Here is a 13,431-nt window from a genome sequence, read left to right on the forward strand (position 1 = left end):
CCTGTGTACAAATACGAGAGGCATATACGGGACATTTCAGACAGCGTCTGAAACACTTTCTCTAAGACGAGACGTTACAGGGTCATCTCTAAAGGGTCCCATACAAGCGCAGACTTTGTTAGAGGTAAATATACGCAGACTAATCTCTCCAGACATGTCTGTGTGTATGGCCGTTAAAGTCTGCCGACAAAATGTCTTCAGGCAAGTCTCTGACATTCTGGCAATCTTGAATTCAGTAGGAGATTTTGCGACGGAGTTGTGACAGAAAATGTAAACGTGGTGACCTACCAAGATGAATCTGCAAACTTTCCTTGTGTGCTTTCTTCGTGTAGAGCTGAACCGGACCCCACCCGCAAGAAAACTCCCCGATAAACAATGAAAATCTAAAACATCGGCGGAATATAATATGCGATTACAAACCCATGAACCGTGACTGGGAAAGGCCAACAAACTAAGGCCCCGAGCTGGAAATAAGGCTCTTATCTTACTGCAATTAAGAGTCCAAATGCTACTAGAATGAAATGGCTATTGGCTATTTGTTTTACGTCGCACCGACACAAATATGTCTTATGGGGACGATGGGACAGGAAAGGCCTGGGAATGGGAAGGAAGCGTCCGTGGCCTTAGTTAAGGTACAGCCCCAGCATTTGCCTGGTGCGAAAATGGGAAACCACGGAAAACCATCTTCAGGGCTGCCGACAGTGGGGTTCGAACCCACTATCTCCCGAATACTGGATACTAGCCGCACTTGAACGACTGCAGCTATTGAGCTCGGTACTAGAATGAAATGAGAATTAGAAAACAACAAGGTTTATTCAATTAAGGAGAAACAAATTAAAAGAAGGTGAATTCAATTAAGATAAACATAGATATTGTATCAAATACATACGTATTACAATCGCCGGCGTTTGAATAGTATCCTGGCCATTCGCAAACAAATATTCACACATTTATCCACATTATGATTTTAAATTATTCGACGCAATCGCACTGAGGGGTAAAGCTTTACTTTTTCTTTAAATGTTCAAAGACAATTTCTAACAGTTATAAAACAGAGCTACGAATGTCTCACTTTCCTGGGAATATGTTATTCCTCGAAAACATGTAATTCCACCCACCCGCATCCATCTTATCTTTTTTCAACAATCTGTCACCTTCGTTATCCGCTCCCCGGCATCAAGGAATAGGCAAAGGTAATATATGTTCCGAGAGCTCCAGGAAGTTAAAAGAAGGGTAAATGAGCTCGCTCATCAATGACAAAACAAATGACTGAGGTCAAAACACTGCGAAAACCGATGGGACTAAATAAATTAAACGAGTGGGCAATAAAAAGAAATAAGATAGTGAGAAGCCAACACGGGTACAAAACTACAAGCCTAGAATCGGCATAAAAAGATAAAATGGAAATTAAATGTCGAAATGGGTTATCGATATGATACATGTATTCCAACACACCCATTCACTCACCCACCCACACCGCCCTACATTTCGGCACTGATATGCAAAAATAAGACAAGGCACACAGATCCAACATTTATATAACATCACAAATATTGCGACCCCAAGGTCATCCAAGGGTCACTTAGACGGGCAAAGGAACGTGCGCAAGGAATACGGCAGCAAGACCGTGTAATCCAACGCACCAAAGTATTCCCATCACGACCGCGATTCGTACAAGGCAAGAGTGTTCTCGCGATGACACGAAAGGCAATCACAATCTGATGGTTCATGGCAAGCGACAAAGCAGACACAAACATACTGTATATGCTGGACCCTCTCGTAACCAAAATAGCATATCAATCAAGTACCAAGCTCACATGCACACAGTCCATTCATACAACGGAGTAAGCATTGCATATCGAAAATAAGAAAAACCCAAATTTAAATATAACTTACTAATACAGGAGCTTTCAAAGAGTGAACAAATACCTGGAGTACCAAGGACTCAAACAGAAAAATATAAGGTTGTTGCAGATACACTTAAAGCGTTTAAAAACATTCTGATATATCAGAAACGCTGCTCCAATATGCAGGGAAGCCATTTTTCTTACTGTCCCCCCGTCTCCCGTCCCAAAAAACAGCACAATGAAGGAGATAAAAGATTCCCAGGTGGCAGGAAGTTTGACCTTCGGCGACCAACACCGAGATGTCCGCCATCTCTCGTACACACATGGTACTATTTAACTCTTACGAAGTGAAGTGGCAAGACGCCATTACAGTAATACAACAAGACTATAACTTTTTCTGGAATAAATTGAATTAATATGTCTACGCGATAATGGCCAATGCAAATGGCTCAGAGCGCAACAGTAAGTCCAAATAACAACTCATTTCCTATACTGACTACCGAGTTAATTTCAATCCGTGTAACGTTTTCAACCACGGGAAGCGCATAATCTTTTTTAAAAATCTGTCTTACGTCGCACCAAAACAGATAGGTCTTATGGCGACGATGGGATAGGAAATGACTAGGAGTGGGAAGGAAGCGTCCGTGGTCTTAATTAAGGTACAGCCCCAGCATTTGCCTGGTGTGGAAACGGGAAACTACGGAAAACCATCTTCAGGGCTGCCCACAGTGCGGTTCGAACCCACTATCTCCCGGATGCAAGCTCACAGCTGCGCGCCCCTAACCGCACGGCCAACTCGCCTGGTCCCGCGCATAATCTTAAACAGGAAACAGTAGACTGCGTGTTCAGCTATCTCGGTACATCATTTAATCTCAGCATGTGTGAGCTACCGCATAATCCCGACTTGTCTGTGCAGAAGTTTGCACGTGTATTGGGCTCACAGGAGGTATCCTTTTAAGTGCCCAGCACACAAACGTCATTGAAGGGTTGAAGGCTCCGGCACATATTGGCAGTCGTTTTTCTTCTCTCAGGGAATAGCTAGTGATACAGTTCTTGCGAATGTAAGGACTTTTGTCGTGTATCTATGTAGATTAGTAACATATGAACTCGTCACTGTAATACGAATCGAACGCAGATTGGTAAAAAATAATATTGTATTCACTTCTACTGCACGAGTGAATGAACAACTTTGCGTTGTGACTTATTTTTATAAGTGCTTAACATAACAGTGTTTTCACGTCGAAAGAGACGCTCTTAATTACGTAAGTACAATGACGTGCAAATTATTTTAAATAGGTTTGCACTGAACTGAATTCCAACCGTTGTTCCATTTTCAGATCACATATACTGTACCGATTCGTTCACATGTCAAAGACTTTACCAATTCATCCACAATGATGACGCTCTCATGATTTGCAGAAGGCGAACTACTATTGCAAGCTCCTTTCATCTCAAAATTGAATTTCTATATCATATCTGTATTCTGCAGTTACGAGCGAGACATCGGGAAGTGCAGACGTGTGAATGAGCTGAGGTGCGCAATATGGGAATAACGATACAGCAATACAGGCTAAGAATTGGAAGATGGCATGGTGCAAGGCAGTGTTGGAAGGAAGGTGGAGTTGAGAGAGGAAGAGAAATTAGTGGTTATAAAGGACTGTTGGAGATTATGTTGTGTGCGACGGTTATTGCGACGCTGCTGGTGGTAGGAGGTATAGAAAAGAATCCGGGTCCAAACCAGGGACCGTTCGGCTGGGAGGAGCTTGAAGAGATCAAGAGAGTGGTGAAGGAAGCAAGCAAAGGAGAAGAAATTAAGGAAATGATGCAGGAACACCAGGCAACCCAAATGAAGGAGATGAAGGACTTAAAAAGTTTTATAAAAGAAGAAATTGGAGGTGTAAATGACAAGTTAGCGGAGATAGAAGATGAGGTAGAGAGCTTGAAAAAGAAGGTGGTGGTACTGGAAGAGGAATTAACAGCAATGAAGAGAGAAGTGAGGTTAGCGAGGAACGAATCGGCAAGAAAAAATGTGTTTGTGTATGGTGTACCTGAGGAAGGAACAGAATCAAAAGTGGAATTAGTATTGAAAGTGGTGGACATGGTTTCGAACAAAATGAAGATAAACTTTTCTGAAGTTGATATAGATGATATATATAGAGTGGGAAGGAACAAGGGACATAGGCCGGTGAAGTTAAGATTAATATCAACCCTGATGGCTGATATACTTCTGAGGAATGCTGGAAATTTGAAAGGATCGAACATTTATTTGAAGGCTGAGATAGAGAAAGAAGATAGGATGCGGTTGGAGGTCTATAAGCGGCATATGTGGCGTGCTAGAGCGGAGGGATTGCGAGTCAAGATAGTGGGGAGGTGTCTGGTTACTTCAGGCAGAAATTGGTCGCGATCGTGGACACAGGAGGAACTGCTGAGGATGGAAAAATGTGAGGAGGAAATGAGTTGCAGAAATCGAGAGCAGGGCGACATCAGTATGGAGAAGGAAGAGAGAAGAGGGGACTGCGGGCAGGTAGCGAAGACAGCAGAGTCCTTGGTGAGTCAGAACAGCCCAGGAAGGAGTGAATCAACAAGTAGGACACTAGACCGAAGTGAAGTGGACACAGGTAGTGAAGAGGTGACGGGAAGGGAAAGGAGTCAGGGTAGTGACTTAACCTCCCCAAATAGGAATAATGCAGAAATAAACCTGGAGAGAAAGCAGGCGTTAAATAAGGCGAGATCCTTAAGTTTAAAAGATCTATGGGGTGGGAAAAAAGGCTCTGGCACGGAAAAGGGGAAGGATGGGGGTGAGAAGAAAGAGAGGGATGGGGTGGAGCCAAAAGGAAGAATCACGAGAAGTAAGGGGGGAAGTGGTGAAATGCAGAAGTATAGGGAGGGAGGGGGAGGAAATAAATAACTAGATATGGTGATAGGGATGCTGAATATTGAGGGGTTGATGGGGAAGTTAGGGAATAAGGAAATTGTGGATTTAGTGAAAGATTTTGAGATTATTGCTCTAGTAGAGACGTGGTTAGGGAAGGGGGTTGAAATTACATGGGACGGTTATAGAGTAGTTAACGTGTTAAGGGAAAAAATAGGGAAGAGGGGCCGAAACCCAGGGGGCATAGTAGTTTTAATAAGGAATGAGATAGATGAATGGGTGGAGACGTTACAGACTAGGGTAGAAGGGGTAGTGTGGTTGAGAGTAAAAATGGGGAAGGGGGCAGCGGAAGCAATTTGTCTGGCACTGCTTTATAACCATCCGAGCGATTCAGTGTATGCAAATAAACATTTTTTTGACGAACTGATTGAAGAAATAAACACAATTAAAGGAATGTATGTAGAAGATGGGATGATTTTATTGGGGGATTGGAATGCGAGAGTGAGCAATAGAGTACCGGTATACGGGAAAGAAGTAAAAGTAGACGGGATACTGCAAAGGAAGAGCAAGGATAATGTTGTAAATAGTTATGGAGAAAGGTTATTAGAGTTATGTGCTCTAGAACATTTATTTATTTTAAATGGGTGGATGAAGGGGGATAGTGTGGGTGATTTGACGTATATTACAACAAATGGAGGGAGTGTGGTGGACATAGGAATAAGCTCAGAGATAGCGTTAAGGAGAATAATAAGTTTTGAGGTGTTAGAATATGGGTTGACAGAACATATGCCTATCAAAATAAAATTGAGAACTTTGGTTGCTGATGAGAAAGGAAAGATGGAGGAAAGTAAGGAGAGGTATAGGAATGGAGGATGGAAGTATGTATGGGATGATAATACCAAAGAGAAATTAAGACGGCATTTGAAAGAGGAGGGAGATATATTAAGGGTAGGAATTGAAAGGGCGGTAGAAGGGAATGATATGGATAACGTGTTAAAATTAATTGAACTCCCTGTATGGAGGGTGGGGAAGAAAGTGAGGAGAAGTGTAGAGGGAATAAAGAATAAAATGAATGGATGGTTTGATGAAGACTGTAGGAGAAAACGTGAGGTTGTAATGAGAGCCCTAGCGGAGTTTAGGAAGGAGGGTACGCAAGAAAAAAGGAATATTGTAAATTGAGAAGGGAATATAAAGAGGTATTGAATGAGAAGAAGAGAGGATGGAAGGAGGCGGAAGCTGAAAAAATAAATATATATTGCAGAGAGAAGAAATTTGAGAGGATTTGGGAGTCAATAAACAAGATCAGAAGAACGAAACCGGAGGGGAAGGGAGATAAAATAGGAGAAAATGAGTGGGTTAGGCATTTTAAAAGGCTTTTAGAAGGGGAGAGGAAATTGGGTAGAGAAATAGACAAGTCACAAATTGGAAGGGAACTGGAAGTAGGCATTACAATATTGGATGGGGAGATAACAAGGCAGGAGGTAATTACAGTATTAAAAAATGCTAGACCCAAGGCTGCAGGAGGTGTGAATGGTATTTCCAATAGTGTATGGAAAGAGGTAGGGGCAAATGAACCGATGTTGAGAGGGATTGTGAAATTCTTTAATAGGTTGCTGGAAACGGGGAAATTTCCTAGAGAATGGAGGATGGGGGTATTATGCCCTATTTATAAAAATAAAGGAGCTAGTAGTGATCCAAACAACTATAGAGGAATTACACTCCTAGACTCGCTGTCAAAGGTGTACACAGGGGTTTTGGCGAATAGGATAACAAATTGGGCGGAACAGTACGGTAGGATATCTCAGTTCCAAAATGGATTTAGGAAAGGATGTAATACAGTTGATAATGTTTGGATTCTGGACACTTTGATTACAAAGTATGTGAGGATAGCAGGGCGTAAATTATTTATAGCAGCGATTGACTTAGAAAAAGCCTTTGATACGGTCAGTAGGGAGGCGCTATTTTTGAGATTAGGGGAGGTTGGAATGTCGAAAAAAATGAGGGTGGCAATTGAAACTATTTATGAGGAAGTGTTTGTGATGATTAAATTGCAGGATGGAAGGTTGAGTAAGTGTTTTGAATCGAAAAGCGGGGTGAGACAGGGATGTAAGCTATCCCCGATATTATTTATATTATTTATAAATAATATTTTAGAGGGTCATGGTGGAGATGCATGGCATTGCCCTTGGGTAGGGAAAATGGAGGTTCCGGGGTTGCTATTCGCGGATGACCTATTGATTTTGGCTTTGACGGCAAATGGTTTGCAAAAAGGGTTGGACAAGGTAGTTGAATATACTAGGAAATGGTCTCTCAGAGTAAATGTAAGAAAGACTCAGATATTGGTGTGTAGGAAAAGGGGTGGGAGAAAGAATAAGGAAGTCTGGAGGCTGGAGCAGGAAGAAATTAAACCAGGGGGAAAAATTGAGTACCTAGGTGTAATAATTAGTAAGAATGCTTCTTGGAAAAATCAGTGTAAGAAGGCAAAACTTAAAGGAAGAGGAGCGCTTGCGGTAGTAGGGGCATTAGAAAAGAAATTTCCAGACGTTAAATACAAAATTCAGAAAACGGTGTTTAAATCACTGGTAATGGGCAAAATGCTATTTGGGGTTGAAGTATGGGGAATGGAGGAAGATAGGAGTGAACTAAACCAGGTGGTGGCGAAATTTAGCAAGATCATGATGGACCTACCGAATTGTACAGCCAATGCCGGGGCCAGATTAGTCTGTAAAGAATCGATAGAGGTTGAAATAGCTAAGAGGGTGTTCAAGTACTGGATTAGATTGGAGGAAGGGAAGGGTGGGGCGTTAGTACAAGAAACGTTTAATTTTCAGAAAAGTATGACGAATGAAGGTTACTGGGTGAATAAGTGCAAAAAATGGTTACAAAAGATTGGATTGGGGGTATATGGAGAGGTCTGGGGGGATGGTAGGAATAAATGGGTATGGGAAAGGATAAAGGGAAGACTACTAGATATGGAAAGACAGAGCTTAATAGGGGAATGTAGAGAGAGAGTCTCTTTATCAGTTTTAAATAAATTGGTGGAAGTAATAAACCCGAAAACGGAGTTTGAGGGTAGAAGGGATAAGAGAGGTTTGTATTGGTGGTTATTGGGTGTTCCGAGGAATAGGGGTTGGGTAGGTAGTGAGAATAGGGATAGATGTGTGTTATGTGGAGAGAAGTGGGAGGACCTGCATATTTTTAATCAATGCCGACCTTTGGCGGAGATAAAGATCAAACTACTAAGTAAGAAGGAGCTGCATATGGTAGGGGAAAGCTATAAGATAACATCTTGGTTATGTAGAGAGTGGGAGAAAGGAACGAATATAACGAAATTCTTAAATGTGGCCAGAGCTATATTTATAAAGAAATTGAGGGAGTAACAGGGGTTGTGCAGATAATGTGGTTTGTGCTGAGGGAGAAAGGGGGAAGGCATTCTGCTCAGAGGAATGGATATCCGCCCTGAGCAAATGCGGGAAGGGTATCATGGTAATCATGATATCAGAAGAGGGGGCTTTAGTGTTAGGGGAAAGGGGGAGAGCACCTTGCCCTGTGGAAAGGTGATACGCCCGGGGCAAAGGGAAAGCCTGAGAAAATTAGGTAAGCGTTGAGAAAAGGGGAGGTTGAGTAGGTTTGAGGGTAGTGTAAAGCTTAGTAAAAAAAAAAAAAAAAAAGCGAGTTGACTGAGTGAACTAATGGACTTGGAATGGAGTACTGTCTGTTGGTGTGTAAATGAGGAGTGAAAAAAAAGGGATTGTTTGTGAGGAAGAAGTATAAAGAAGGTATATGTGATAGAATTGAGATAGATTAAGTGGGAATGTAGTTAAGGAGAAAATGTTGGCAGTATGGAAATTATGAAAGTAGGTAAAAAAATAAATAAAAATTAAATGGTGTAGATGCCTTGATGAAGGGTGTAAAATTGAGGGATTCTTGATGTTTATGTATTAAGTTTAATGTGTAATAGTAATTTAGATAGATTAAGGGGGACTGTAGTTAAGGAGAAAAGGTTGGAAGTATAAAAATTAAGTCCAACGGTTTGAGGCAAGTGTGGTGTTGTAGATTGTGAAGACTGAGTGAACTGATGGACTTGGAATGGAAACTGTCTGTTTGTGTGTAAGTGAAAAAAAAAATTGTTGATGTTTAAGTCTTAAGTTCAAGAAGGTGAGATGTAGTGGGCGGGAATAGTGCGAGAGAGGAGAAGGTGGCGTATCAAGGGAAGAGGGACGGGTTGGGGCTTGACCCAACCCAAAGAAGCTAGGCTTTAGCATGTCTGCACGGCAAGAAAAGAAAAAGAAGAGGGAAGGTAGTGAGCTGACAATGAACAGAGAAGGTGTGACGTATATAGCGGAAGTGTGTGACAAGCCATGTGATGGGTCCGGTTTCCGCCAAGCTGGCTTGGCACACATGGTAGGTAAGGAATACATTGTCAGCAGGTGTAGGTGAGAAATAAGATCAGTTCTCACGTGGCGAGGCTGGTCCCTGCGATCAACGGGTTGGTGGGCATGTATTCCATACCAGGGCTGACGCAGAGACCGGTCTACTATATATATTTTTTTTTCTAGGTGGTTGGTAGGAATAGGGGAATAAGGAAATAGGGTAATTTGTAGTGCGGTGCTTCCTGCACGTTTGCCGGCTATCCGCGTGCGTGTGGGAGGACACTGAGTAGATTTAGAGGTAAATAATTTTGCTAAATAGTTTTAGGAGAGATGTAGTGTCTAGTGTTTGTTTGTTTGTTCTTTTTGTTTCTGGGTTTCGCTCTGTCTGTCTTTATTACCTGTAAAGCCGATGGTGTATTCTAGGGTGGGTAATAAAGATATGTATGTATGTATGTATGTATGTATGTATATCTGTATTCTTGTTTTACATCATTCATTTAGGTTCCACACAAGCTGTTAATTTGATCGAATTATCGCTGCATAACAGCACGCAATAAAGACCATATTTGTGGAATCGTCCGCTCTCTTGACGCGACGATTGTATATATCCGCTTTTCCTGTGCAACGTTGGCTGGTTTTAATTCAGTGACATGCACGTGGTAAGCAGAGCAATATCGACCTTAAAGGACTAACAGTGTTAGGTGGGTTGTGCATCTTCATGAATTGGAAGGGGTTGTAACTTAACAGCGACAAATTGGCGACTTTTTCTCATTTAGTGACAAACTGGCGACTTATACGTATCTGTTTAGCAACACAACTGGATTTCAAGTTGGTAACTCTGGTCTGCGGATTAAAGAGTGCACCGATGTGATGTACTGTCGTTACCGACCTTGTGAGCAGGAAATAAAGCCTCCTATACTCTGCGTGGCTTGTAATAAAATACGTCCTGTTGTTAGCTCTAAATCACGGCAATTTACCGTGCAATCGATTTATTATGATACTTAATGTATAAAGCTGTAATCAGTCTTCTGAAATAAAATAAACACAGTGATTCAGTGCTGCAATGGCTTCACAGAAGACAAAGAGAGCAGTAGTCGTATTTCTACCCGTTGCACAGTGTATTGGTTTCATTCTAATGTTCCGTGCAACAGCGTTCTTGGCTTGGAAGTTGCGGCGATATTCCGTTTCATGTGCCTGATTTCCCTTCTGTTGCTATTATTATTGATATTATGAGGTAAAGCAAACTCTGAAATTGGTAAGAAATGCCTTATAATTCCGTAATACTGTAGTTAATGAAGATTGAGTATAATAATGTTCTGCCGAGACAGTTTACATTACCGAGCAAGTGGCTGTGTGGTTTGGGATCACGTAGCTGTCAACTTGCAATTGGGAGATAGTGGGTTCGAACTTTACTGTCGGCAGCTCTGAGATTGTTTACCGTGGTTTTCCCTTTTGACTCCAGTCAAATGTTGGGGCTGATAATTAACGTTACGGTCGCTTCCTTCCCACTCCTAGCCCTTTCCTATCCCATCGTCGTCATACGACCTCTCCCTATCGGTGCGACAAAAAGCAAAAAAAAAAACCCGAGACAAACAAACATTGTTGAGATGTCTAGCGTTCTTCTTCTTCTTAATCTGTTTACCCTCCAGAGTTGGCTTTTTCCTCGGGCTCAACGAGGGATCCCACATCTACCGCCTCAAGGGCAGTGTCCTGGAGCGTGAGACATTGGGTCGGGGGATACAACTGGGGAGAATGACAAGTAACTCGCCCAGGCGGCCTCACCTGCCATGGTGAACACGGGCCTTCGGGGGATGGGAAGATTGGAAGGGTTAGACAAGGAGGAGGGAAGAAAGCGGCCGTGGCCTTAAGTTAGGTACCATCCCGGCATTTGCCTGGGAAACCACGGAAAACCACTTCCAGGATGGCTGAGGTGGGAATCGAACCCACCTCTACTCAGTTGACCTTCCGAGGCTGAGTGGACCCCGTTCCAGCCTTCGTACCATTTTTCAAATTTAGTGGCAGAGCCGGGAATCGAACCCGGGTCTCCGGTGATGGCAGCTAATCACACTAACCACTACACCATAGAGGCGGACTGTCTAGCGTTCAAGGCATAAATATAATCCGTTAACGTGTTGATATTGTAGCCAGGTATTCGAAGAGTTTGTCTTCATGAACAGATTGTACACATTAATAATATTCTCTCTGCTTTGCGAATGTTACTGAGGTAATATTTCGTTTCTGTTTCGAATGAGGTGTAAAATGACTAACTCTCCTTTCGGTTTCATTTTTCGTTTCATTTCATTATTCAGGGTTGGTCGTTCCCTCGGGCTCAAGTTGGGGATCTCCCCTGCTGCCACCTCAAGGGCAATGTCCTGGAGTGTGAGAATTTGGGTCGGGAATACAACTTGCGAGGAAGAGTAGTACCTCGCCCAAGCGGCCTCACATGCTATGCTGAACGGGAGCCTTGTTGGGGGATGGGGGGATTGGATGGGATAGACATGAAAGAGGGAAGGAAGCGGTCGTGGACGTAAGTTAGGTACCATCTCGGCATTTATCTGGAGGAAAAGTGGGAAACCACGGAAAACCACTTCGAGGACGGCTGAGTTGGGAATCGAACCTTCCTGTACTCAGTTGACCTCCCGAGGCTGAGTGTACCCCGTTCCAGTATCACTTTTCAAATTTTGTGGCAGAGCCGAGAATCGAACCCGAGTCTCCGTTGATGCAAAGTAATCATACTTTAAAAAATATTTTTCATGTATGTATTTTTTAGATTTTTTAACTGATATATTTTTCGAATGCTCTGTTTGTTTGTCTTGTATTTTTCTGTTTAAGGACGACACAAACACCCAGTCCCCCGGGGCAGTGGAAATAACCAATTAAGGTTAAAATCCCCGACCCGGCCGGGAATCGAACCCGGGGCTCCTTGAACCAAAGGCCAGCACGCTAACCATTTAGCCATGGAGACAGACATACTAACCACTACACCACAGAGTCGGACACTTGGCTACATTTGTGTGTATTTTTAGAGGTATCACGCCAAATCTACACTAGTGTCTGAAAGTTAAGCGTAAGTTACGAGTAAGCAGGGCAACAGGAAATATACCGCAAATCGCACGACATGCACCTACCAATCTTACGTGTTAGCTCTGTATAGGAAAGGAGTGTTCCTTGCTTTGACTAGCGGCGTAACCACAAGGTAAACACAGCCAGTGCCTGCGCCCCATATTCCCTCAGTCGTGTTTGCCCTGTTATAGTGTGTGGAGTGTAGACTCGTGGTGAACGTGACAACATAATGGCACAACGACGCCAATTGGACCCTGTATTGCAGGGTAGAATACTCGGCCGCCTGGAAGCAGGCCAGACACAGACCGAAGTCGCCATATCGTTGAATGTGCTACGAAGTGTCATTTCCAGGCTTTGGAGACGATTTCGAGACACAGGAGATGTTAGTCGTAGGTCAGTACCAGGTCGGCCAAGGGTAACCACCCCACAGCAGGACCAATACCTGGCCTTAACCGCCCGACGAAATCGGAGTGAACCTGCAAGACAACTGTCGGCGGAGCTTGAAGCCGTCTCAGGGGTTGCAGTTTCCCGGCAAACTGTGTACCGGAGGCTCAGAACAGCAGGGCTATTTTCCTGACGTCCAGCGGTGTGCGTCCCGCTCACCCCAGCACAGAGACGGGCCCGTTTACTATGGAGCCGTCAACATCGAAACTGGACCTTGAATGAATGGAGGCATGTGCTCTTCACGGATGAATAACGCTTCAGTTTGCAGAACGATTCCCGTCGCACATTAATCTGGAGAGAACCGGCTAGCTGATACAACCACAGGAACATCGTGCAACTGGACCAGTATGGTGGTGGTGACGTCATTATGTGGGAGCAGCATCATGTTGAATTGCCGTACGGACCTGCACATCTGCATGGGATGTCCGAGGAACAAGGTTAACACTCGGATATACAGGGATGAGGTACTGAGACCACATGTTCGACTCTTCAGAGGCGTGGTTGGTCCAGACTTCCTCTTAATGGACGATAATGCCCGACCGCACCGCGCTGCTCTGTTGGATGAATTTCTTGCTGGGGAAAACCTTCATTGCATCGACTGGGCAGCGAGGTCTGCAGATCTGAATCCTATAGAACATGCCTGGGACGCATTGGGGAGGCGAATTGCATCCCGTGAGCCTCCAACAAGGACCCTCCACGACTTTCGCATTGCCCTTTCGGAGGAATGGGATCGACTGCCACAAGAGCTCTTGGGCCATCTGATAGAGAGCATGCCTCGTCGCGTCGCTGCGAAGCATGTGTGGCCGTTAGCGGTAACCATACAACATATTAA

This window comes from Anabrus simplex, chromosome 3 (genome assembly GCF_040414725.1).
Source record: "Anabrus simplex isolate iqAnaSimp1 chromosome 3, ASM4041472v1, whole genome shotgun sequence".
NCBI lineage: Eukaryota > Metazoa > Arthropoda > Insecta > Orthoptera > Tettigoniidae > Anabrus > Anabrus simplex.